Here is a 6,000-nt window from a genome sequence, read left to right as displayed (position 1 = left end):
AAGCTTCACCTTGCTAAGTAAACCGTCTCTATTCCTTTTGTAAGTCAGCTCTATTCATTTCATTAGTTCCTCTTGATTAATAAACTGTCATTACCCTGTACTATTACAATGCATTTCTTTATTAATAGTGTTGGATGTATTAATCTCTAACATATGTCATTCATTTTCAGGAGCTTTCGGAGTTTCCTCCTGCTTTAGGCAAATTCGCTTGTGCATACAGTCGATTTCAGGTACATTTTATTGTGCTGTAACAAAATGTTACAAAATAACCCTATCTTGAATTCACTGTTTATAAAGAGACACCATACAAAAATAATGTCTGTGGAGCATCTCATTTATCCAGGCCATGGTATACCTAGTCATAGTTAGTCACATTCACCTCTAGTTACCTACTACTAGGTATAAAATAATTAGAATATTTTCCCATGAAGCAGTTTCTGTAAAACATTGGAGAGAGCTGAGAATAAGTGAAGCTGAGATGTGAGTTTTGTGAAGGAGATGTTATTCTTGGTAAATCGGATATTACTAATTCTAAAAAATAATAATTTCACCATCCTCAGCTTACTTGAGATTATTCTATTAACAGCAAGACAGTAAACAAAATCATTAAAAAAAAAAAAAAAAGGAAAAAAATAAAGATATATCTAAATAAGCACATAATGTGTTCATATCTCATAGTTTTTGTAATATAATATACTCATTGCACTTTGTTTGAACTTGTCTTTATTGCAGTTTGTGTACCAATGGGGAGATTTCCATTTAATTTCTGTCCTGGAGGTGCAACAGGAAGTGAGAGGAAATCTCTATAAAATAGGGGAAATTTTCTTCTTAGACAGCTGTTATAGAAACAGGTGTCCCAACATGTCAAGATTTAATCTCAACTCCTTTCCTGGCGACAACTGTAACATTTTGCATTATTTTATGTTCTGCGACAATGGTCATCGGGACAAACGGGGAAGGTGAAACTTTTGATCAGGGACACAATGATAAAAGATATATATAGTCTAATGAGAGCACCAAACAAACAGCCAAAGCTTTTATTAATAAAACTGGTTCATAGCCAAAAAAAAGCCAATGCATTTTAGGGGTCAGACAGAATCCCCCATCATCAGGTCCTTTGCTGCTCTTTTTAACACTGGGATAGCTTACCCTTTAAAGCTGATTCAAGCAGAAAACCACAGATTTGTCTGATGTCTTTGTCCATTAACAACTTGACCTCTGGAAGGTTTTACCACCTTCATGACCAGGGCATTTTTTGCTATTCAGCACTGTGCTACTTCAATTGGCAATGCTTGGTCATGCAACACTGTACCCAAATTAAATGTATATATATTTATTTTCCCACACACATAGTGCTTTCTTTTGGTGGTATTTATTCATAACTGGGTTTTTAAGTTTTTGCTATATAAACAAACAAATATTAAAAATTTTGAAGAAAAACCCACAATTTTCTTAGTTTTTAAAAAAAAAAATAAATCTTTCTTCATAAATGTAGGCCAACATGTCTGCTAAAATGCCAGGACAGTACAAATATCCCCTAAATGGCCCCTTTTGGGAAGTAGACAGTCCAAGGTATTTAGTAAGAGGCATGGCAAGTTTTTTGCAGTTTTAATTTTTTGTCACAATTTTCTGGAAAAAGAAGAAATTAAATAAAATTTGTTTTTTTTTTCCAAGATTTTTTTTAACATACTGTCACCATTGCAGTACAGTGTTATCCAATGTTTGGTGTGGCAGTACTCTGGGATACTGACTGCTAGCAGTATTAAAAAAAAATAAAGTTTTTTTAATCAATTTTTTTCAACTTTTTTTTTTATTTAATATAACTTCTTTCTTTTTTTAAATACCGTCATCAGAGTAGTTCAGTGTCACCATAGTGGAAGTGAAGGGATTTTGTTTTTACAATGTGATTGCTTGTTAAATTTTATAGTTATTACCACCATCCTTTGATTGTGTATATATGTTTCTTGAACAACTGCTTATGATGCTGAACCCAAAGGTTCTCTCAAATAAATGCTAATTTACTATTTCAAAATCTATGATTTATTACATAATAGACCGATATGCTATTATAGTGTGTTAGCTTAACAAGTAAAAGTTCTCCAGGACCCGTTTTAGAGTTTGTGTTTTGGACTGATACATAAAATTCTTAACCTTTAATACCATTTACAAAATACAGAAAATAATACAAAGAGCAAAGATGTTCAGAAGGTTGAGGTAAAAGGGAACAAATTGAAAAATAAAGGTCATGATGGTTTTAATGTTTGCAATTAATTTGCGCTGCTTGTTTTCTTAGGTGTCCATATAACAAGGTGCAATCTGGCTTTTACACATCATGTCTATTCACCGCGTATACATCTCTCAGAGGGGAGCGTGTTTATTAACAATTGTTAAAAGTGAATGGAATACGCAGTGAATCGTCGCGATGTGTATTAGAAGTGAGGAGAAAATTTTCTTAAATAAAATAATCAGGGAAAGCAGGAAAAATAACAGTTAAAAATAAAACGGATTGTTAATTAAAGATGTATTGGGCTGGGAATATCCAGGAATGTGTTTTTATTCATATCAAGACATTCCTGTGACACTTGTAACTGGATGTATTTATGGCTTTACAAATACTCTCTGGTACAATTATCACAGGAATGTCCTGATATAAAAAAAAAACACAATTATTCATGCATGGTCCTTCTCCAATAGGACTTTTATTATTGTTATTTTTAATGTCCAGATACAGGACGGGAATATACTGAGGTCTTGTATGAGAATATACCCACACTAGATCCCAGGGAATATAAAGGACATGATCCCCTAAGCGCTAGGACTTTTTTTAGGGGGTAAAAGTTCCCAACTTTTATAAGCCATAGGGGGCACGGTGAGATATTTCTCCCTAAAAAAACGCCATATATACAAGAGTTCTTCTGCACTTTAAACTATATATATATATATATATATATATATATATATATATTCACAAAAGTGTAGAAACCTTTTGAGGACCCCCTGTATATACTGTATATTTTTATTTGTATATATACACATACATTATGTTACCAAAAGTTTTGGGGTGCCTACCTTTACACACACATGAATTTTAATGGCATCCCAGTCTTAGTCTGTAGGGATCAATATTGAGTTGGCTCACCTTTTGCAGCTTTAACAGCTTCAACTCTTCTGGGAAGACTGTGCACAATGTCTATGGGAATGTTTGACCATTCTTCCAAAATGATGATGTTGGATGTTGGAGAGAAGGCCTGGCTCACAGTTTGTGCTCTAGTTCATCCCAAAGGTGTTCTATTGGGTTGTTTTCAGGACTCTGTTCAGGCCAGTCAAGATCCTCCACCCCAAACTCGCTCATCTGTGTCTTTATGGACCTTGCTTTGTTCATTGGTTAGGAACATGAAATTGGCCAAAATGCCTTGGTATGCTGATGCCTTAAGATATCCCTTCACAGGACCTAAGGGGCTAAGCCCAACCCTGAAAACCAGCCTCACATCATAATCCCCCCTCCCCCAAATGATTTGGACCAGTGCACAAAGCAAGGTCCATAAAAACATGGATGAGCGAGTTTGTGGTGCAGGAACTTGATTGGCCTACACAGAGTCCAGACCTCAACCCAACAGAAGACCTTTGTGATGAATTAGAGCACAAACTGCGAGCCAGACCTTCTCTCCAACATCAGTGCCTGGCCTCACAAATGCGCTTTTGGAAGAATGGTCAAACATTCCCATAGACACACTCCTAAACCTTGTGCACAGTCTTCCCAGAAGAGTTGAAGCTGTTATAGCTGCAAAAGGTGCACTGGGACTCTGTGCAGGCCAATCAAGTTCCTGCACCACAAACTCGCTCATCCATGTCTTTATGGACCTTGCTTTGTGCACTGGTCCAAATCATTTGGTGAAGGGGGGATTATGATGTGAGGTTGGTTTTCAGGGTTGGGCTTAGCCCCTTAAGTCCTGTGAAGTGAACTCTTAAGGCATCAGGATACCAAGGCATTTTGGCCAATTTCATGTTCCTAACCAGTGCACAAATGAAGGTCTATAAAGACACAGATGAGCGAGTTTGAGGTGGAGTATCTTGACTGGCCTGCACAGAGTCCTGACAACAACGCAATAGAACACCTTTAGTGAATTTGAGTGGAGACTGTGAGCCAGGCCTTCTCTCCAACATCAGTGCCTGACCTCACAAATGCATATCTGGAAGAATGGTCAAACATTCCCAGGGACATACTCCTAAACCTTGTGGACAGCCTTCCCAGAAGAGTTGAAGCTTTTAAAGCTGCAAAGTGTGGGCTGACTCAACATTAAACCCTATGGACTAAGACTGGGATGCCATTAAATCTCATGTGGGTGTAAAGGCAGACGCCCCAATACTTTCTGTAATACAATGTATGTGTATATATACATACAACCTGAATGATTTTACTGGGGCTGCCAAGCAGTGACATTCATCTGCTTCCTCATCACATTGTGACTGTTTATCTCTTCTCTTTCCCTGCTATTACCATCTCTGAGGTGGAGAAAGAGGGAGGGAGATCATTTCTCTCATTTTGCTGCAGTGGGAGACAGAACAACGTCTCCACTCCTCATCACAGCCACATAAACTGCTGTACAGTGGAGATAAGTGATAGTCACTATCGCTGCATATATTGATTTCATAAATGAACAATTTAATCACCGCCAGCAGATCTGATTAGATGTTCTGAAAGCATTTTGGTGTCTAGGACACTTTTTTTTTAAGTTGAATTTGCCATGGCACTTTTCATTAAAGTGTTATTGGTTTGCTTAGATTGCTTTAAGAGATCTGCTTTTAATAGGGCAGTTACAATAACTTTAACCTTCTCTAAAATAATCTTTCTATCTAACAAAATACATTTTATACAAAACATTTGCTGTGTATTATATGATTAATGCATTCACTTTCCTTTTATTAAGTTTGACTTTTTATTTTTTAGGAGGATCAAAACAAAGAGAATTATGAAGCTGCATTGAAAGAACTTATTGCTATACTGGTATGAAGTACTAATTTAAAGATATTATGTACAGATTAGCTGTTCAATAATATATATTTTTATTTCTATGGCCACCATGAACATAGAAATCTGTTTACTAAAACCTATTCAGTAAAAGAAAATGTGCAAATCTATTTTAAAATGAATAAGTGCAAGTACCTAAATTTGACTTTGTATAAATCTCTTGTAATTCCCTGATAACTCAGAGGGTAACCCATCTGGGAGAGAGGGTCAGCCATATGTAGAGTGGTGGAGGATTTGGATACTGATACTGTCTCTGAGTATGACATTTTGTCAGAGGGAGCCTACACGCCTGTGCAATAAGGGTAACCTTTGCCAGAGGTGCACCCATCAATGCCCAGGGCCAGGCGAGAAGTGCCATGATGAGGAAAGTCTAACCTTTTGGCAGTCTCCAGACTCAGAGATGAGCAGACACTGCAAGTAGTATAAAGCCATATTCCTCTCTTCCAACAGCTGTCCCAATGCTATAATCTCAGTGCATTACATGTGTTGCAGTTGGGGTGGAGCCAAACCATGCCACTCCACCAGCCAGAATACCTCCACTACCTCACTCCCAGTTATGGAATGAAATCCCGCCGGACACATAGTGCAGGTCTCATGTGTGTCCTGTAATAACTCCTTCTGTACCGTACCTACTGGTCAGGATAGGGACCCTGTAATGCTGGTCTGCTCCCGGTTGCTATGGGAGATGGGCCTGCTATGCTATGGGAGATGGACTGCTAGGGAGAGAGCTGGACTGGTGCCCTCTCATGACCAGAGGAAGCCACTCCTTACCAAGGTGCCACACCTTGACTGGTTGCTTGTAATTTTGTGAATTTACTTAGTTACCCTTAGTAGGGATGGGAGAACGTTTTGTCCCGAGCATGTTTGGGCCGAACATTTGCCTGTTCCGCCATTTGCCAAACATACAAATTTTCAGGGTGTTCGCCCAGATGAACACCCTGCAATGCTACGCCCTGATTGGGTAAAGCTTT

Source organism: Pelophylax lessonae (genome assembly GCF_965119305.1).
Source record: "Pelophylax lessonae genome assembly, contig: HAP1_SCAFFOLD_692, whole genome shotgun sequence".
NCBI lineage: Eukaryota > Metazoa > Chordata > Amphibia > Anura > Ranidae > Pelophylax > Pelophylax lessonae.
Note: the sequence above shows the minus strand (reverse complement) of the source record.